At 36.7% G+C, this 22,939-nt stretch overlaps 2 protein-coding genes across 2 annotated transcripts in view; both read left to right on the top strand.

Moving 5' to 3' along the window:
• LOC131958372 (endophilin-A3) overlaps positions 1-22,939 on the top strand; it is a 130,176-nt gene that overhangs the window by 14,208 nt on the left and 93,029 nt on the right. The window lies entirely within an intron of this gene.
• LOC131958374 (AT-rich interactive domain-containing protein 3C) overlaps positions 1-22,939 on the top strand; it is an 83,086-nt gene that overhangs the window by 7,239 nt on the left and 52,908 nt on the right. The gene's annotated exons all lie outside the window — the stretch shown is intronic.

The raw sequence follows: 22,939 nt of genomic DNA, 5'->3' as shown, positions 1-22,939 counted from the left end.
AGTTACTACAATACCAGCGAGGGGAGAGATAGGGAGAGATAGGGGGAGTGTCAGGGAGACAGATAGAGAGATAGAGAAAAAAACATGTGGCGTTTGAGGCTAATTCAGGAAAACAGAGTTATGCTTTTTATGTTGGCGCTCATTTATATAACACAAAAGAAATTTGAATTATTGGCTTCTATTTGCATGTATGTAATTTATTACATGTATGTATATAACGCATTAGACATTACACAAGTTGGCTTTGATAAAACACAAGAAATATTTGTAACGTTGGCATTAATTCGTTCTACACAAAACGTAGGTCTACCCATGAAAACAATTTAGGACAACATTTTTTAACGTATTTTCGCACGGTAGATACATAAAATTGTGTTTTTAGTCAGTTTTAATTTTAGAAACAAATTAAGGGCTACATTTTCATAAATGAATCTTTTATAATCGAAAATATATTGTTTTGTTCTGTATTTTTTTAAACAAAATTAATGAAACAATTTTGTAAACGTAGCTTCATATGGTATAAAACATAATTGTTTTGTCTGTATTAATTTTGTAAAAAACATAAAGGTAACAATTTCACATAGTAGAAAATAAAATAGTTTTGTCAGCATTAGATTTTAGAATAGTATCTGTAAAACTTAATGGTAGCAACTGTATGTGTGTGGTATGTGTAGCGAGTGAGTATTTTTAGTAGTGTGAGGGGGGGGGGGTGGCAAAATATTATTTTCCCCCATCTGTGGTTAATTACAGGTAAAAATCCCAAACTTATATCTATAATTGGTGCGCCGCATGATACTGTAATATTTATTAGCAGACTATACAAAAACTTTTTTTTTTAAACTTAAAAATATATTTCACGTCTTTTCATTTGTTATTAACTTATTTATCAACTTAAATCAGAAGCATAGAATACAGTTTTTACTTTTTACAAAACGCCTGCCTTTAACACTTACATTTCTTTTGTTTTAAAGTTTGCTTTCCTAACACATTGCCCCTAACGAGTCGAATGAAGACCCCAAAATAAAATATATTCCTGTAACTAAAATGTTTTATCGACAATCCTCATCAAACCGTCTTTATTTTTAACTTTAAAAAAATCTACAACCCATCCACGTTATTTGATCCCCGGTGGCATATCCGCTTCTATAAAACATAATAAAATTAAGGGCGCAAAAAAACACTCAACTTAATGGATAATTTCTTTTTAATGTTAGTTTGACCATTTTTAATCTATCAAAAAAGGTATCGATATATAATTTCCATGCAGGGCATGTTAAATATGATATTGTTTCATGAACATGCCGAGAAACTTAATCAGATTTCATTCGCAATTTTTAAAAAATAATCTGTTTTTCAGTTTTTTATATTCTTAATGGCTTATGCCATAAAAGACAATGAAACGTCCAATAAATTACCAGAGAAAATAGTAAGACGTCATGGCATGTAAGACGATTGGACAGATCAGAATTGATACGAATATTTTTTTTAGAAATGTTGATTTAGACATGCAGGAAATTAATAATCCGAAAGTTCCAGATTAAATCTAATACGCTAAAATACAATTTTCAATAATATTCTAAATCATTATTGTGATTTAAAAAAAAACACTGCGAAATTTGGCCAGTAAAATAATCGACCACCTCGTGTTCGATTGGATATAAATTAATTTCATGATAATTCTATTGAATAACTATAATAGAACTAGATTTTGTCATCACGCAACATATCTACAATAAAACAGATAAAATTCATAACAACTCCACGATTTAGCCAGTCAAAATAAACGAACCTGTATTAATAATAAAAAAAAAATAACCACCATGATGTAACAGATCAGTTATTAACAATTTTGTTACATTACCACTCAGAAATATCAGCTACTAAAATTAATTTAAGTCGTCTGTAGCCATTTAATACAGCATTCAACCATCGAGGCATGAAATGTAGGCAGCATTATGTTAAACTACTTGATACATGCTCTTAATTATCTCAGCCTAGACATTAGAAATGGAATATCAAAAGTACCACAGCACAATCTGTCATAATTCAGTACCTTCTGTTAAACAAAAACAAATTTATAAAGCGCCATGATTTATTATCACATCTCAATTCACGCTTCTTGTATGACTACGAAAATGGAAAAAAAAAATGTTAGTATATCATGAATTTAACAAAATTAACATAACACCCTCCTTGTTTGTCTACAAAAAAAGTCCCATGTTAGTACACCACACATTTAACAATACACCCTCCCTTTTTGATTATAACAAAGCTAAAAGCGTCATGTTAGTACTTCACAAATTTAACAATACACCCTCCCTGTTTGATTATAACAAAATTAAAAGCGTCATGTTAGTACTTCACAAATTTAACAATACACCCTCCCTGTTTGATTATAACAAAATTAAAAGCGTCATGTTAGTACACCACAAATTTAACAATACACCCTCCCTGGCCCACTTTCCCGAGCAACGTGTCAACAAATATCATGAAGCCCCCCTGTTGACCAACCATCTAATGGAACCCCCTTGTTGACCAAGCATGACTTGTGTTCATTTAATTCAGCACTCGTTGTGTGTACATTCAACAAGAACGGACCTCACTGAACACACCGGACCTTTCAGACTTCGTGTCATACTTAATTTATCGCCAATCGTATCCCATTGTGCCGAATGATCATTTTTTTTTCTACATCGTAACTGTACATAGAGAAATATCAAACGCATTGCAATGCAAATCTTAGCCAAGATAAACATGAGAAAAATGGTGGTTTGTTTTGTCTGGCATTCTCTAGTGGAGTGTAAAGATGTACTCTTAAGTTGTTTCCTTATTTCTCTCAATACAAGCTGTATCAAATTTTCTAATCGTTATCAATGTTTATACTAATCAATATCATTACTATTAGTGTTTATACATTTATCAATTTTCCAAAAACATTAGAACTAAATGTTCCGCGACAAGACAAAATTATGATGTACATAAGACTAATGTTTGGAATAAATGTTCCATGCAAAAATGTTAAAAGTATTACAATGGTTTAGAACAAGTGCCTATAGACATAGAACGTCTTTCAAAGCTTAGTACCATACGCCATCCCATTATGTCTACACCCTCCCTGCCCACATCCTCTTCTGCCGACACCATCCTCTGTCTACATCCTTTCTGCCTAGACCCTTCTCTGTCTACACCCTCTCTTCCTAAGCCATACATCTCAACTTACGGCATCATTCTTTGTCTAGAACCATCACCATCTACATATATATCGTTTTCTACCATATCCTCGTTGTCCTTATCTGTCGTCGGCTCTATTATCAGTACACTATTTTATCAATAGCGCTGTTACAAATGGCAAACAACACTTCTCATCCACGCTGTGCTAAGCTATGTAAATCATCCCTAGTTCTGTCCACAGCTTAAATGTACATACTAGCACGACACGGGTCTAGCAACGTACGGGTTTCCTCTGTGTGTTTTATAGTCTAATTAACGTAAATCAGTCCTAGCATGAAATCAGGTTCTGTTTAAATCAGAGATAAATAGTAAATCTCATTGTTTTGCCCCGTTGTGGGCAGATTCCTCGCATACAAGCAGAATATATTGCTTTCATCTCTACGGCGCTTGCATACATCTCGTTTGCTGTCTTCGTCGAGCCTAGCATACAACCCGAAAGCTGCCTTTGTGGAGGATTTCAAACCGTATACATGGGGTTCGTCATTTCAGGGTAGCTGGGTCTGAAGGACTAGGAATGAATGTAATGCTAGAGATATTGTGGTGATCAAAACAAAACGAGCACAGTGTGTTGAGTACTCGTGGATAGAGTGTTAGTGTGTTTGTTTTTCTCGTGCACTGTGGCCAGGGTTCAAGGACACTTAAGGTGTCATGATAAATATCATATCAGTGGTGGGCTGAAGTTGATGTGAGATATGTTTTGAGTTCTTTTTATAGGCCACATTATTGTAGTTAACGTTTGCATAGCTAAAATTAAATAAAATCTTCCTCTGGCAAAATTTTATCCTGACAAAATTCCATTGGACACAATTATCCTCTGACAAAATTTTATCTAGTAAAATTTTCATCTGACAAAAATACAAAATTTTAAAGTCAAAATAGTCAAACTTGAAACTCACACACAGCCAACTAAGACACCCCGTTAAGCCCCGCCCACCACCTCGACAAAATCCAGGCAAAGAGCTATAACGGTAATTTCCAATTCCTTAAAACAAAACAAGGGAAGGATCAATAAAATACTTAAAAAAAACTTTTTAAAAAACCACGTTTTTCTTGTGGACTAAAAAGTAGAAAATAACTATTTACATACATTTGATGACAAAAAACGTGGGTACGTTCACCATCAAATTTCCCGACCCATCTGCCCGACCCACGTTTTTTGTCATCAAATGTATGTAAATAGTTATTTTCTACTTTTTAGTCCACAAGAAAAACGTGGTTTTTTAAAAAGTTTTTTTTAAGTATTTTATTTTCTCCTTTTTAGTCCGTTGCTACACATGAAAAACGTGGTTTTTAAAAAAGTTTTTTATATAGTTTATTTTCTACTTTATCTAATGACTTGATTAAGTATGAATTGACTAAGTGTTTATAAATACACGGACTAAAAAAATCTTGAGCGACCAGGATTCGAACCTGGGTTGTCGCGGCCACAACGCGAAGTACTAACCACTATACGATCACGGCCAGCGCGCTCACATCGATTGGGGCCGAAGTAACTGTGTCAACAAGCCTCCAGTCTTGTCGGTATCTTTAGAAATCATGTCCTCAATTTTATGGTCCTTTGGGCGTAATTAAATTAAGCTAATTACGGTCTCTAATTGCTAGTTTTTATGATTGCATCTGAAATTGTTAGGCGAAAGTAGCCTACATGCCAGATTTCAGATCTATAGAGCAATCAGAAGTGGGCTAATTTTCGATGTCAATTTTAACAACAAACACACGCGAAGCTGAGTTAATAAAAACGTGTTAATAAAAAAAAACAACAACAACTAAACCAATTACGGTTTGTATGATAAAAGCGAGACGAATCTAACGACGTTGAGTAATGTCTTACTACATTATACATTAAATTATTAAAAATACGGCTCCTTTTACGGAGATAATGTACAAAATGGCCTTCAATTCCTCTAAAAAAAACGGTTGTTGACCTCTAACCTACCCTATAGTTTTACTCCTGCTGGATGAATGCCTTGATCAATGCCTAAAATCTAACTAAAAAATCAGTGTTATCTGATGAGTTTAAATTTTTGAGAAACGTAATGAAGAGCGCGATTAAAAAGCTCAAACCACAGATATGGTCGCGGGTCTGTGGGGGATTGTGCGGGTCTGTGGGGGGATTGTGCGGGTCTGTGGGGGCCCGTGCGAGCAGACATGCGGGTAATTAAGTGGAACCAACTGAACACAGGAGGGTATCGGTTACCGGACTTTATTGGCGCCATTCATCCACAAGCTGTATCGTGATGAAACTAGATAAATAAAGTCGCGGTCACGTGACGGGGGCCGGGGCTTGAGAGGGTGGAATTCTGGGAGTTTGGAGAGAAGGGGGGAAGGTGGAGGGGTGAAAATGATTTTCCAGAATCCTGAAAATGCGCTTGAGCGACATGCTATTTTCTTTTTATTATTATTAATCGTCATTGTTGTTTTAAAAGGTTTTTTTTTGGTAGTGTAAATTTCACGGAGCTTACGTGGACTGTTTTGTGTTATGGGCAGGGTTGGGTTGGGGGGTGGAGAATAATAGAATGGGAAGGGGTTTCTTGTTAAAAGATGGCGAATATTTTTTGGAATTCGTGTTTTTTATTTTCTTAATGTATGGCATACAAGGGAAAAGAAAATAGACTGTAGACAGTTTGTTTGCTTCTAAGTTTTGATAGAATATAATGTCAGATTGTTGATGCTGAAATTGTCGAATAGAAGAAAAACATAACTGTAGACTAATCAATAAGTTAAACGGCATGAAGAGTGATATAAATAAGCAAACCGTATGATATAAATAAAAGAAATGTGAACACGCGAGTTGTATGCTAAAGCTTGTGACAGCATGACGTACAAGCTTGCTGTATGCTACAAGCTAAAAAGGGAAGTGTATACTCACCAGATGTATGCTATTGACAACATGACGTTCAAGCTTGCTGTATGCTAAAATAATTTTTTTAAGTTGACACGATCTCTGGTGCGGATTGTATTAATTATTTTTAACGTTTATGATTATAAATTAAAACGAAACAAAATTAAAATGTCAGCAGTACGCTTTAATCAATACGTTTGTTTTGATATAATTACCTTTCAACGCTTATTTATTCAAAACAATGCATGTCCTGTTTTTCGTTTTAAGATGATCTATTTAAAAGTGAAAATGCCTGCTTTGTCAGAAATAAACTGATTAAAATAGACAAACAAAGGCACGTACGACTTTAAATAAAAACTAGTTTTCTGTTGTCCGGGATTGGTCCCACATACCAAGTAAGTATGTTTATAAAAAATATGCCAGGTATTTGCGAACATGCGTTTGTTCATAGACTTCGTTCCTTGTGAAATCAGTACTCACGTTTGTCCCCGGGTGACTGAAAACACTTCACTAACTGGGAGGTTATAACCTAACCTAAACTGTACCTCACTAACTGGAAGGTTATAACCTAACCCAACCTATACCTCACTAACTGGGAGGTTATAACCTAACGCAAACTGTACCTCACTAACTGGGAGGTTATAACCTAACCCAAACTATACCTCCATATCTGGGAGGTTATAACCTAAACCAAACTGTACCTCACTAACTGGGAGGTTATAACCTAAACCAAATTGTACCCCGCGAACTGGGAGCTTACAATGCAATCCAAACTAAGTGTTCACTAATCATCCATACTCAAAAATAGAATGTTGTCATTTCCGTGTAGTTTTTTTTTTATTTTTTTGGCGAGTATTCGAACCACACCACAGGTTGTTTTTATACTTAGTTATAGTATGGTTAGATTTAAGGTTAGGATTTATGTGAGGCATCGTATCGGTTCTAAACAGATTTCCAACGGTTTTTTTTTTAATTTCATGGTACGGCTAAACACTTTTTTAATTTGTCCTTCCTATTTTATTTGGTGATTGGGGTCCGTGTGATAGTGATAGGAAATGGGGAGGTGGGGGGGGGGGGAGGTCTTTTATTCCGCCACACCCCCACCCCGTTGTGGTGATTGAGTCCAAACCCCTCGAGCCTACAGACACCTTGATGAACACCTACCTAGGCCGATATGCACTCACACGTTCATCGTCACAATACCCATTAGAAGGGCGACAACCAGGACAAAGAACCATAACACCACACACATCAATGGGGAAATAATCACCAGCAAACTCATTTTATTGATCCACTTTTGTCTTAACGAGTTTAATGAAGTCAAGATCTCCCCCACACCTGAACGTGTTCTAGATATTATTTCTTTAATGTGTTTCGTATTAGATTTTTTTTTCCTAATGTGTTTTGTATTAAAAGTTTTTTTAAAGATTAGAAAACAGAATCGATAAAGAAAGTGAAAGTGGCAAAGACAATGATGAAATATTTAATTAAAGGCATGTGTTGTGTATTAATAAATACATCTTTGAGGTCTTTTAAAAAAATATAACGAAGACTCAACAATAACTCTAGCATTATTTGCTGATATAGAGTCATGCAAGATCCTTAGGCAAAATGTCATGAGTGGTTTAATCGAAGCAAGTCTTCTTAAAGCAAATATGGTGATTGATCCATTTCAAGTTTTGGTAGCAGCCAACAAGGCAGTCCACCTTCACCATACAAACTCACTGGTAACAAAGAATGTGCACTCAGAGATTTTATATAGTCTTTCACCGAGCAAAAATATTTCTGAATCTTTTCGATCTTTTGGTGCATCAGATTCAGACAAAAGTGTGTTTGTAGCTATTGTGGATGATGCTGATGAGAAAACATTGAACAAAATAACTGAATTGCTGGGGAAAGAGCCATCTCATTTAGATCAACTTCTGAAAATAGCAGACACAAAATTAATCACAAAGGTATATAAAGTAACAGAAGAGGAGTTATCAAATTTTTGTTTACTGGATTCTCTTGTGGCCAGGATATCTTCGAAAGAAATCATCACAGCATGAAAAGGAAAAAACTAAATTTTAATTTTGACATAACACACAATCATCTCATTATAATAAATTTTGTTTGTAAAATGAAAAAAAAATAAAAAAATTAAATTTGGTTGAAGAATTATATACAAGTTAGCATGCAAACTTTAATGTACTGTCGTGTTTAGCATGCAATGTAGTATACAGTATAGCACGTAAACGAATATACAATCAAATGTCGAATCTAGCATGCAATGTAGTATACAGTATAGCACGTAAACGAATATACAATCAAATGTCGAATCTAGCATGCAATGTAGTATATAGTATAGCATGTAAACGAATATACAATCAAATGTCGAATCTAGCATGCAATGTAGTATACAGTATAGCACGTAAACGAATATACAATCAAATGTCGAATCTAGCATGCAATGTAGTATATAGTATAGCATGTAAACGAATATACAATCAAATGTCGAATCTAGCATGCAATGTAGTATATAGTATAGCATGTAAACGAATATAGCATCTAATGTCGAATCTAGCATTCAATGTAGTATACAGTATATCATGTAAACTAATATACAATCTAATGTCTAATCTAGCATTCAATATAGTATACAGTATAGAATGTAAACGAATATACAATCAAATTATCGAATCTAGCATTCAATGTAGTATACAGTATAGCATGTAAACGAATATAGAATCTAATGTCGAATCTAGCATTCAATGTAGTATACAGTATATCATGTAAACTAATATACAATCTAATGTCTAATCTAGCATTCTGTCAACTAATGTTTTTTGTAAAAATGTATATATATTCTTAAATTCCTGTTGAACGGGTCAGGATGGTCGCAGTTTTTAAATAAGCAATTATTATATCATCTCATTAAGTTTTTAATTAACATTTTTTTCATTTGTTTTCCATTTTTAAATTTATTATTGCCCGGATGGTCGGATAAACCGTTCAAATGAAATTAAAGCATACATCTTTGAGAAGTGAAATATCACGGATAAAAACACAGGTGGTGTTTCCGACTAGATGGTGGTATTCCACCTGGATGATGGTATTCCACCTGGATAGTGGTATTCCACCTGGATGGTGGTTTTCTACCTGGATGGTGGTATTCCATCTGCTTCTCACAATAGCTTCGATGGGAGGTACATATCTAATTTTTTTTTCTCTCCAATCATGCTCCACGCTTCAGACGCCATTTTTCTTTTAAATGAAGTACAGCAGTCCTTTAACGTAACGTGTCTTTGGGCAGATCCCTAGTAGAAAGCTACTGAAGATTACTAATGTATAATTAAATAAAATGTTTACCGTAAAAGAAAAAATAACAAAATAATATTAAAATTAGTATTTTTCGTTAGATAATTACAGAATTATGCAAAGTACATGTACATTTAAAATGGAATGAAAAACTTCTCGTCAGATTTATCAGTCTATGAAAGGAATTCAAAAGTAATCATCATTTAAATTTTTATAGTTTTAACTTAATAGCTAATTAAATATTACCCTCATTTTAAAAATCTTATGAATATGAATTTCAATTTACCAAGCCTTATCTAGTTGGGCATTAGTTATTGTAAAAAAAAAACACAATGAAAACTTAGCATAAACTAATTAAAATAATTTAATAACTCCCACTTTCAAACTTTAAATAGTATATTTCAACCGGAATTATTAGCCAGGTACTAGTTGACTAGATAAAAGCTGCCAGATAGGATCTAGGTTCAACAAATCCAATTATCTTAAGCCCTTACACCTTAGCTCTGGGTCAATCTCACAAAAATTCCAACAAGCCATCTGTGTCCTTACATTTCCATTTCATCTTTTGAATGTCATTTATCTGATAGGATATCATCTTTTGAATGCTCTGTATCTTATAGGATTTCATCTTTTGGATGATCTGTATCTGATAGGATTTCATCTTTTGAATGCCCTGTATCTGATAGGATTTCATCTTTTGAATGCCCTGTATATGATAGGATTTCGTCTTTTGAATGCCCTGTATCTGATAGGATTTCGTCTTTTGAATGCCCTGTATCTGATAGGATTTCATCTTTTGAATGCCCTGTATCTGATAGGATTTCATCTTTTGGATGCCCTGTATCTGATAGGATTTCATCTTTTGAATGATCTGTATCCGATAGGATTAACATTTAAAGACTACACGACCATACTTCCATAACAAAACACAAATTTAAAAAACGGATATTCAGAAAGAAACAAAAAATTAGTACATATTGTTTTCTGTGAATGTGTTAAGCGTGTATGTGTGACGGTTTTCTGTGAGTGTGTGTGTGTGTGTGATCTGAGGGTTTTCTGAGTGTGTGCGTGTGTGTGCGTGTGTGTGTGTGTGTATGTGTGATCTGGGTGAATGCTGGGTGAACTCGAATGCTGATCTCTGTTCTATAGCCTTTGGCACCTGCTCTCTGCCACATACCTACCCTGTCTACGAATGTGTTGGTGGTTCGACCTAGGTGAATCTGTTCACAGAAACTCCACAAAATGTACCTAATTGCCAGGAAATATTTATACCCCCCCCCCCGCCTGTTTGTAAGCAAATAGCTAGGAGATTAAATTAAAACATCACTGCGCTACCCGGCCCCCTTCCATTCCTCCCCCACCCCCTCATCTAATTTCTTTGGCACAAATTAAAATATTCTAACCAAGACGAAATGAATTAATCGCTAAAAAAAAATAATTCTGAATGTTTTAACAATTAAAACTAAAAGTTAATTAAAATCTACGAACAATGTTTTTTTTTAAATGAACATATTTTTAAGCTTTTGATATTATTATAATTAGTGTGTGTGTGTACGTGTGTGTGAGGAAGTCGGAGAGTGTGGTATAGTTGGTGGCAGTTAAAAATTATTTCTAAGTATAGATATAGAATAGTGAGAACTTGATAAATAATGTCTAAGTATCTGTTACAGGGATAATGAAATAGTTTAACAATCAAGTATATGTTCTAGAGAGAATGAAATAGTAAGCAATCAATTATCTTTTGTAGAAAGAAGTGACAATCAACAATTAATTATTTGTTACAGAGAGAATGAAAAAGTTAAACAAATCAAGTATCTATTATATAGAGAAGGAAAACGCTAATACAATCAAGAATCTGTTATAGAGAGAATAAAATATATAAAATAGAAAGAAGCGACGATTAACAATTAATTATCTGTTACAGAGAGAATGAAAGAGTTAACAAACAACATCCACTTATCTATTACTTCTGGTTTACGCTCTATTTGACATTCCTGTACCCATTACATTCAGGCGCCTTATCAAAGGACGCAATTAGCCATTTCTTGTAATATTTAGCTCTTTATCTTATCGCTGATGATAGACCAAGCAGGGACCAGATTTTAGTGGGTGTCAATTTCTATGCGAAAAAAAAATGCGCTGGTCGATTTTGTTTATCAAATGTTAAGCTAAAAATATGTAAATGTAACACGTGTTTCATGACTGAAAGTTTTTTTTTAAATATTATGTCGGCTCATATGATGACGATATGAATAGCAATAAAAAAAACCTGAAAATTAAAGAACATAAAACTGTTCAGAATTTAATAATTAAAATAAAATTGCTTTTTTTAAAATTAATTAAAATGAAATGCAGTTTGCGCTACTCAGCTGTTTTAACGCAATTATTATTGTGTGGTCGATTTTTAAAGTTAACTATAATATACTCTACATCTATACTTTTAGTGTCCTTGTTCAATGTTCGTTTAGCCTAATACAAGATTGCTATTATAGTTTATTTACTTCTAATTCTAACCCTAACATACACTAGACTTCTAGCCTAGATACCTAATACTAGACCTTTCACATCTAGACCAAATTCTAGACCTTTAACAGCTAGACCAAATACTAGACCAATATAAATTTATGTATTAACACATGTCACACAAAGCATTGCCCAAATACAGTTCACCAACCCCTACTCCCCCACCTCTCAACCATCTTGCGATTACATAACCGGTCTAAACATCAAATGACACGATTTTTGTAAACTAATACAGAAAACATATCTTTTATCTGATATAATATCACAGACAAAACACAAAGAACAGATTATTTCTATGGTGCCATAAAATAATGACAAGTTCAGCGGTCTCGCTTTGGATGAAATAATCAACACTTAATTAGTACAATAATTAGTACAAAATACAACGACGCTAACATAAACACGTGGGATCTGCTTTCGTAAGACGCATAATTAATCCCTGTATAATTGTACGCTCGTGCGACTATCTCGTGGTCCCCCCACCCATCTTAACGCGGTGATAACATCCCCCCTCGCCCCGCCTTTTATACTTTGTGATAACAAGCCTTGGTGGGAATGAAAGCGAGCTTACATAGGACACGAGAGTTTGGTCATGTGACTGTCTCCAAGTCTAACTCTTACGAAACAGTCACGTGAGTCAAAGAGGACGAGTCCACAACACCTTCCACTGCTCACGCTTGCCAGTGGTCGCATGACGCGCGGCGAGGGAAAGAAAGGGAAATAACTCGCCGGTAGTGTGGTAAAAACGTGAACTAGCCACATGCGAGGTCAGGTGTTTGGCCCAGAAAAATCCAGCCTGGCAGAAACGTGGAGGGAAATGCCAGCTCCCTCTCTTGCATAAAACTCCAGCTTTCATTGATTGGGTGAATTAAAATAAAATACACCCGTGGTCATGCGCCTCGTGAGGTTAAATCCCAGATTAATTACGATTTGATTGGTTGGTTTTATTTTCGTCTGTTGCATAACTGGATCAAAATATGACCGCGGTATAAAGTAATAACCGGGGTAAATGTGTTTGGTCGGTTACTCAATAATTGATAGGCTACTGGCTCGCGTGACTAGAGGCTTGTGTGACGCAACGTGTGAGTGTGGTAGTGATGTGGAGTGTGTGGGGGGGGGGGAGGGGAGCGGTCAACGCTGCAGTAATGTTTAAAGTACACCACTCTTGTAAAAAACAATTCACATTTTGTATTAACAAATAGCTGTTTGTCTAGGTGATATCGTTACACAACGTAACGTTCGAGTGTGGTAGTGATGTGGTGTGTGTGTGTGTGGGGGGGGGGGGGTCAATGTTGTAGTGTCTAATGTTTAAAGTACACCACTCCTGTAAAAACAATTCACATTTTTGTATTAACCAATGGTTGTTTGTGTAGGTGATATCGTTACGCAACGGACATCTGTTAAATAAAAATGGACATCAGAATGTAATGACGTATTGAAAAAGGCTAAAAACTTTGTATAGAATAAAATTACAATGAATAAGTTGGATAAGGGTGGAGGGGGGGATATGTGAAAACAATAATCACCATTTTGTAGACGTAGGAACAGGAATCGGATCAACTATAGTATGTTTATCTAAAATAAAATAAAATAAAACATTGCCATTTAAACAGACGCCTCTAGACAAGGGTGGCATCTTTAGTAGATAGACATGGGTGTCATCTTAAGTAGATAAACAGGGGTGTCATCTCTAGTAGATAGGCAGGGTGTTATCTTAAATAGATAGACATTGGTGTCATCTTAAGATATATTTTACTGACATGTGTAAGTAAATTTTCTTATTTACACGCCTCGTTAGCCCACACTATACTAGAATACTAGATCAATATTTTTCTTTATTGTTTATTGATTGTGCTATTAATTGTAAGTGTGCAATATTCATTCTTCACAATCTCATATTGATCTATGCATTCATCTCTAATTTAAACAACTACACATTTTCATTTTCATGCATATTAAATCATGTTGTATCAACCATGTTATATAATACATGTTATATTATACATATTATATCATACGTGTTATATTATACATATAATATATATATATATATATATATATGTGTGTGTGTGTGTGTGTTAAGAAAGCAGGCAAGTTTCACTCTACACGCTGAGAGGTTAAATCTAAAGGAACTTTTGTGTGTGTTTAAAACGTGTATTTCACCATAGAACAATAACAACACCAATAAATCTGCAGAATTCATCCGCGCGCCTTCAGATAAAAATTATCTGTATGCATACAGACAACGTTAAAAACTATAACGTATATTAATGTCACGGTAATTTAAAACCTGCACCAAGAAATATCTGACACAAAAACTTCGGTTTGACCAGCAAGTTTACGCATACATTTTTAACTTTTTGCTAGACCAAGCACCGTAAAAATATTTAAGAGTTTTTTAGAATTTTGATCACTCAAAAACTTACGTATAAACCAGACCAGATTTTCATTAAATTTTCTGTTTTTAAATGTTTTTATTCGAGTTTTTAGATCATTGGTTTATATTTTTAACTTTCCCTGCTTTTATTGCAAGCAAAATAAACAAAAGACAATATGCGATAAATAAACAAAACAAAGATAAGTATCTTGTGGGAATGTCGGGCATGAAAAGCTCTTACGTGAATGTTTCTACAACAATGTAAGCTAGATGGTATCAGCTATGTAAACCTTTGTACTGGATCTGTAAGCTAGATGGTTTCAGATATGTAAACCTTTGTACTGGATCTGTAAGCTAGATGGTTTCAGATATGTAAACCTTTGTACTGGATCTGTAAGCTAGATGGTTTCAGATATGTAAACCTTTGTACTGGATCTGTAAGCTAGATGGTTTTAGATATGTAAACCTTTGTACTGGATCTGTAAGCTAGATGGTTTCAGATATGTAAACCTTTGTACTGGATCTGTAAGCTAGATGGTTTTAGATATGTAAACCTTTGTACTGGATCTGTAAGCTAGATGGTCTCAGCTATGTAATCATTGTGTCGGATCTGTAATATGGATGGTCTCAGCTATGTGAGCACTAGTCACTGTAAACTGTAAGCTAGATGGTCTCAGCTAGCCATTGCCAGTGCACTGTGTAGGCTAATCAGGCTATACACAATGACATTTTAACTTGCTGAGCCCCAACATATTTCTACACAAAAATGATGAATCAAACTAGGAAAAACCCCTCCCTCCCCATTATGTATGCTATATAATATCACAGTAGAAGTAGAAGAGAAAACCGACATAAGCTTACAATTAATTACACTGCACCCCCCCCCCCCCCCCCCCATCCCACACACACACACCTCGAACAGATGCTTGAAAGAAAGTCTGGATCTAAATAGTTCATAACTTCTCTTACATTGGAGAACATTTTACTTTAATTTTACTCACAATTAACGTATGCTTTTGGTACCCACATCTTGAAATGTGTAAACTGCGCCATACATTACGAACTGCTGCACTTAAATATCAACATTAAACAAAAACTCCGCCTGCAAACCCTCGAGTTTAAAAAATGTATCAAAAATAATTTCAAATGTTTCCTTTAATTAGCCCGTGATTAATCAGCTTTTGATTGCCGCTAATCACATGGCAAGCAGAGTCACAGCACGTGTCAAAACAGCATACAGCAATCGTCGGGGAACAGCTGTCTGGTGCGGCGATTCTCCCTTCACTTGGGTTAGCCGTACGCACGGCCCGTTGTCCACGTTTTGAAGTTATTTGTCGTTTATGTTCTCTACCCGCTCTCGACAACTTCTTGGTTATCTTTTTGATCCCGTGGGCAAAAAGGGGAGTCGGGTTACTACTCACCATCCAGATGAAGGTGGGGTGGAGGGGGGTTGTAGGAGACCCGTGAAAAGGAAGGAAACCCCCACGTGGAGAGAATGAGTGGGGGTTATCGGAGAGACCGGGGGAGAGAGTGGGGGTTATCGGAGGGGCCGGGGAGACTCAAGCGACGGAGGTGGGGTTTTATCTAAATGATGTTTGAAAACATTTAACACGTCGATAGATACGATAGCGGGCGTCGTTAATCATTCTCTGATTGGCTCAATTTACCAGGCGCTATTGTTGTTATTACACGAGATTAGTAAGGGGAGACAATTTAATTTAATTAGAAAGGGAGGCTATTTTTTTAAAGTTATGGTACATTATGTGAGTGGTGGGCTGAGATGGTGTGACATTATATCGCATTTCAGCATTTGCACATAACCATATTATATCATACAATGTTATGTCTAATCAATAATGCATTGTAATTAAATTTCATTTTAAAGTATAACCGGAATTTTTTACAGTAACCCGTGATGAATTTAAACTGCTATTTCTTAAACCTTCGGTTTGTATTACAGTAGGATTAATTCGAATCAGCTCCATTTCGCCACCATTAATTAAATACATTGATCATTGTTTTTTTTTCCCTTTTTTTTTAAATAAACATTTTTAAAAAAAAAGAAAAAATTTAGGAAATAAATGAAATTTAATTCGCCCTCAACGGGTTGGAAGATCTTTGTACAACATAACAAAGATACCCAAAAGGTTGACACTTTAAACTGCAAGGATTTATAGGAGAAAAAAAACCCCGTCTCCTCCAATGTTTTCCCTAATAAAGTAAAGTTGCTTTCAACGTCCTACGTCTTTCTCCAAGTAGAAACTGATCCCCCATCATAATTTACTCAACTGTGGCGCCGCCTATGAACGCTGCCTTTGTCTGACGTAGGCGGTAATCAAGAAGGTCGCTTTGTGAATCTGCCACCTTTATCAAACGGCCAGGGGACAGCTTTGTGCCATTGTAGCTTAATGAACGTCGCTTTGCCGTCGCGAATGACACCAAAACATGATTTTGAGCGCTGGTAATATTATGTTTCCTGGTCCTCCGGTTCGTGTCACCTTGCATCCCCCCTCCCCTCTTACCTTAGCCCGACCAGTTAACCCTTTCTGTTCTGTCCCCATCAATTAACCCCCTATCCCCCAGTCACCAAAACCTTTCCCATGCTCACTCTAACTTCCTCTTTCTAAAAACTTTGTCGTCTGGCTATTACTCCGTGTGCCTTTATTTTTGACCTCTCGATTCCCTCCCCTTGAAATTACCCCCCCCCCCCCCCACCATCCTCATCCCCGCCCCTCAGCTGAAATATTCGTATTTGCCATCGTTCCACATCTTCAACCGTTTAGCAATGCGAGAAATCAACAAGGAATAAGAACCCCCAACATGCTCGTCATTTACTTTTGATTTGTTGTGAACCCCACCCCCCACCCCCAAACCCCATTACCCCCCCTCCCCGCCTTCCTACGTCCCCGGTTTGACAACGCACCGTTACGCTGGTACGAGCGGGCTCGGTAAGCAAAGGGGACTATTTGTCATAGCGGAAGAAACGTGATGAATGTGTGATTTGGTCGCCTTGTGAAGGGCGGTTTGAACGTGCTACTGAAGATTTCTCACATTATGATCCATTGCCCGGCATGTTTCTCCACACTTGACTCATGCTATTTCATTAGGGACCGGTCATTTACATTTTTTTTACCTACTTGCACTTTCATAACAAACGGCTATCTTAGGATTTAAACTTATTTTTGCACCTACCTATGTCACTTCGTATAAATGTATTTGGTCCGGCTTGCAGAAAAGCGACCGGCCATCTCCAATGTTCGTAGTTCCCACTAAAACACAATTCTGCTTTTAACTCACAAACAATTTTATACTATAATATTAAGTCACTCAGTCACACCACATGCTTATGTGTATTCTGCGACAAATTACATCTAAACTAAGTATTAATCTTATACGACCAGGGACGGTTTCGAGCTTAACTTATATGATTATTACAAAATTCATCAAACGTAATAGAATTTTAAGCTTAATAAAAGCTGTTAATGAAACAAAATTTAAAGAAAAAAAAACACATGATGATCACGATATATATATATATATATGGAATGTGCGTTTCCGTTTTAAGCATCCGTGCATTAAAGAGCGAATGTTGAAGTAGGGTGAATGTCGGGTGAGTAGCTCATTAGTCCACACTCGCGTGACTTTGATGGCGCCACATGAAAGCCTGGAACACAAGCCTCAGATGAGTTTCACAGACCTCCGCACGGTGTCCTGTCTCGGGAGGAAGTGGGCGCTGGCTGGCCGGGCGCTGGAGGAAGTCAGCACCCCAGAGATCACTTACTAGCACCAGAATATAACGCTTTAATGATTAAGGAGCGCTCATACGCCCAAAGGGGGTGGATGCATTTAACCCGGAAGAACTCTTTAATATCACGGTTTATTACTTTTTTAAAAAGTGTAAGAAGAGAGAAATTGTATGTGTGAAATAGCAAGTTAAATCAGCTAAAAATACGGTGGAGATTTTTTTTAAAAGGGACATAACTTTACCGGAAGCTTAAAGATACTGGAAACATTGATGCGGAATTATTTTATCGTGAGGGGAGATTACTGATGTCGTACACGCAATGGTTGCTAAATGAGAAATAATTGTCCATACAAATAGAAGCTATCCGGCTACGTTCTTTGGGTCACTTCTTCCCGAATTTTCTCCCATTCATCCCGCCCCTCCCTTCCACCATGTAATCTCATGTAAGAATAATTTGCTTTGGTAAACGACCTCGGCTCTTAACGAGCCGTAAATCTGCTAATTGTTGGCTCTTTACCTCGACTGTGAAGCGGCTCATTCATCTGTTAACACGACTTTAACTTGTTAATCTGTCTTTAAAAATCGATCTCTAGAAGAATAAAAAAAAAAATCTTTGACATTTATCTCCCCTGTCGCACAGTTCTCCCCCCTGTTGAGTCGGCCGTATTGTGTTTCCTTTTAGGCATTGTCCCCGCGCAAGTGACCATCCGATCGCTACAACACCGGTTCAATGGAGGCGATAGACCTCAAGACTCCATGATAAACAATGACGCCATTCATCGGGTAAACCCGGACATTCAATCCCCGCCCCGTGAATTCTCGGCGAGTTTTTATATCGGGACAATTGTCGGCGGTTATCGGTCGTCTGGTTCTCGTTTGCCGCCATCTTATAATATTAAGCGGCGACATTAGAGCAATCGAAAGGACATTTTCAAGTCTCTATTTGAGATTGTATGGACGACTTGGAGAGACGGTATCATGTCAGCTTGTCTCCACCCGGGGTATATTTTCACACGATCGGATTCTCGAGCGCCCCCGGGGTAGGGCCAGGAAGTGACGTCAGTAATTTGTGACAACTTTATGCAGCCAGGCTTTATTCAGTAATTATCTCCCCCCCCCCCCCTCCCCGCCCCTCTAATCGTTTTCATACATCGATAGAGATGTCAGAGAAATAGGTTCTAATTAGGGGTTGTTGGGACCCATCATCACACTAATTTTACACACATCTACACACAAGTCGACCCACACTACCCCACACCACACACACACTACGATACTGACACGTAGATAAAATGACCAGTGTTTTCATCCAATTACCATCTGACGTCACCACCACTATCATGTTATGCTATAGATGTTGGTTCTCAAATTATTATATAGCTCGTAAATTTAAAAAAAAAACAGCCACAAGGTAATTGAATAATTTCAGGATTATCAAATACATGATTTAAATTTTTAATGTACCCGATAAACTTAAAATGTAGGTGTAGATTCGTCTTTTCTTTGGTGTAAAGAACACATCAAGTATTGCAAAACGCTGTTCAAGTTTCTTATGTCATTAAATACTACCCCCCCCCCCCCAAAAAAAAAAAAATTAATTAAAAAAAAATTAAAATAAAATTAAAATAAAACTTTACATAAGCTGAACAGATAAACCTGAAACAATACGACCTATTTTAACACGAACAGATCCCAAAATTTCAGTGACCTGCTATCTAACCACCAGATCACTTATTCTCTAGACCACACCAGCACAAGGTCCTGGGTTCAAACACCAGTCAGACGGCTACCATCAAGATATCAGACGTGTCTCAACCTGCTACAAAACCTGTCCACGTTTGGCCAGACTCGTCTTCTGCTCCTAGCAGCCATAAACATCCCTCTAATTAATAGACTGACGTCATCCCAATAACTCGTTAAAATTGATTCATAGCATGCTTTGTATTGCTCGTTGCTGAAATATGATCTTTCTCTTTTCTTTAAACAATCGACCTCGGCCATAAGTCCTTGCATTTTTGTTAGTTTTAAGTTGGGGAGGATGTAGAATAATGAGCCCCTATAGCATCAACTGTGACATCCCTAGATTTACGTCTGTCTGTGGTATCACTTGCGCAAGATGCTGTTTTTTTTACACATATGAAATGCTTCGTAACATTTTCGTAAGTCCATAAAATAGAAATAATATTACTACCTTTTAAATACCGCTTTCTGTGTACAAAACAACTTATTACCACTATAACCAGTATACAGTCATTTTTTGTATAATCAGTGACAACTTGACTTTGTTTTAATACCCTTCCCCCTCTACTAATCCTCCATTTTTATTAATTTGGAAAAACAATAAAAGCAACGTTTAGCAGCTGTCATAAGGTTTTAACTCTTGATCAGCCAGGACACGCACATTAGGTTTGATGATTTTGTTTTAAACTAGCGTTTAGCTCAGGTTTATTGAACTAAGTGGGTTTTATTTATGTTTTAACCCTCTAAACACCGAAACCGCCTGTTACATCAGCTGATAAAATCTTGTCAGAAGTTGGTCTTTTTTTTTTTTTGCGTGGCAGTCAGAAGTTGGTCTTTTTTTCTTGGCAGGTATCTAGTAAATGCCACCCGATAATCTGTCAAGTTTTTAAAAAAAAATCCTTAATTTAAAAAAATAAAAGTCGAAATATAAAATACTTCCTTTCAATAGTACACAGTATAGGCTGGGGGTTGAGGGGGATTTAAAAAATAGGAATCTATCTTAGGAAAACAACAGTACAAACTTTTAACTGGAGGCAACAGATTTCTCCCCCCCCCCCCCACCATTTCGACTGCTATTTCTATCCAACTAGCCGCCCCTCCTCCCCTCCTTCTCCCTGATGCGACAATTTAAACGGTCAACATTATTTGCTCATTATGGACGGCTGGTGTGTGCTTTAGAATTCCAGACAAATCCCCCCGACGCGAGGTCGGCGTGCTTCTTCTAATGTCTCGCTCCGGTCGCCGGCTTTCATTCGAGTTTGCTCGACAGTCTTCGGCTGCAGCAATCCAGCAAGAGATGGCCCAGGATCGCCCAGAGATGGCCCGGTATCGTTCAGAGATGGCCCGGCTTGCCCCAGAATTAAAAGTCATGTTTGCCTTTCTTTGACTTGAGAACTTGGCTCTTTTTTTTTTAGTTTTTTTTTCTTTTAACTTCGGATCAGCGGTGAGCTGTAGGAAGAGTTACCCTTTTCCGAGCCCCCGAATTCCTGAGGTCGGAAAGAAAACAAAGGCCACACATGGATGTAGTTTGTTTTTGTGACCACGTGATTGGGTGTATTACATACAGGCCTACATGATGTGCGTTATCATGTCTGCAAAGTAATTAGATAATTATCGTGGTCCTATACTTTTTTAAAGCCCAAGTCCGATCACTTTTCTGGATAACTTGATAAAACCTTATACTATCTAGTTTATTATAAATGTTTATGAGATGTAGTTTTTTTTTAATGTTATATTAATGTTTTTTTAAAAATGTTTTCGGTATTCAAAATGTCTAGTTTAGTCTAAAAGTCTTGTTTGGTATAAATATTTCAATAAGTTTATAGCTTATTCACATTGTTTAAATATGTTTTAAAAAGGTCTAGTTTATTCTCATGTTCTGGATAGGTGTAGTTTATTGTTATGTCTCTAAAGTTATACTTCATACTAGATGTCTTTATAGTTTAACGAAGATGCATTTAAAGGTCTTGATTATTAATGTCTAGATGGCTTAATTCAATGTTTACTGAAAATGTAAGCCTCAGGCTTACTCTACTTCCTCTCTGATTACCCTGACATTTTAAAACACTGACCGTGTCACCCCCATCCCCCACCCCCACCACACTTCCTAGGACCCACGTTAAAACACAATGAGATCCGCCGGTACAAAATTAAAAAAATGACCGACAAATAGAACGAAATGGAAAACAAATAGTCGTTAAATAATTGAGTTTTTAATTTAGCCCCGGCTTATTAGTTCGATCTGATGCCGTTTAACGTCAGCCCACTAGTGCTTGACTGACGTTTAATGATCGATCTGACTTTGTTTCTTATCAAGTCATTTGTCTGACTGTTGGTGCTGATATATTGATACACAGAGAAAATATTTGTTTTACAAGCAACAGACGGGTGTTCAAAGTTTAATTAGATCTCATTGTGTCTAGATTGTTGTTAAGTAGTACTGGGGGTGGGTGGTGTGGTAGGTATGGACGGTAGATCGTGTGGTATGTGTGGGGTATGTGTGTGTAATGTGTGGTGTATGTGTGTGTAATGTGTGTGTAATGTGTGGGGTATGTGTGTGTAATGTGTGGGGTATGTGTGTGTAATGTGTGGGGTATGTGTGTGTAATGTGTGTGTAATGTGTGGGGTATGTGTGTGTAATGTGTGGGGTATGTGTGTGTAATGTGTGGGGTATGTGTGTGTAATGTGTGTGCAATGTGTGGGGTATGTGTGTGTAATGTGTGGGGTATGTGTGTGTAATGTGTGGGGTATGTGTGTGTAATGTGTGTGCAATGTGTGGGGTATGTGTGTGTAATGTGTGGGGTATGTGTGTGTAATGTGTGGGGTATGTGTGTGTAATGTGTGGGGTATGTGTGTGTAATGTGTGGGGTATGTGTGTGTAATGTGTGTGCAATGTGTGGGGTATGTGTGTGTAATGTGTGTGCAATGTGTGGGGTATGTGTGTGTAATGTGTGGGGTATGTGTGTGTAATGTGTGTTTTAGGGGTTTGGATTCTTTTAGCGGCAAGAAGATGATAAATATGAGAACTTGTTAACGAGAGCTGAGAACTGATGTCAGCACACATAATCTACCCGTACACATAATCTACCCGTACACATAATCTACTGTACATATAATCTACTGCACACATAATCTACCTGTACACATAATCTACTGTACATATAATCTACTGCACACATAATCT

The sequence above is a fragment of the Physella acuta genome, unplaced genomic scaffold, assembly GCF_028476545.2.
Source record: "Physella acuta isolate Inbredline_101_S28 unplaced genomic scaffold, ASM2847654v3 ptg001322l, whole genome shotgun sequence".
NCBI lineage: Eukaryota > Metazoa > Mollusca > Gastropoda > Physidae > Physella > Physella acuta.
This window is presented reverse-complemented; position numbering and strand designations above follow the sequence as displayed.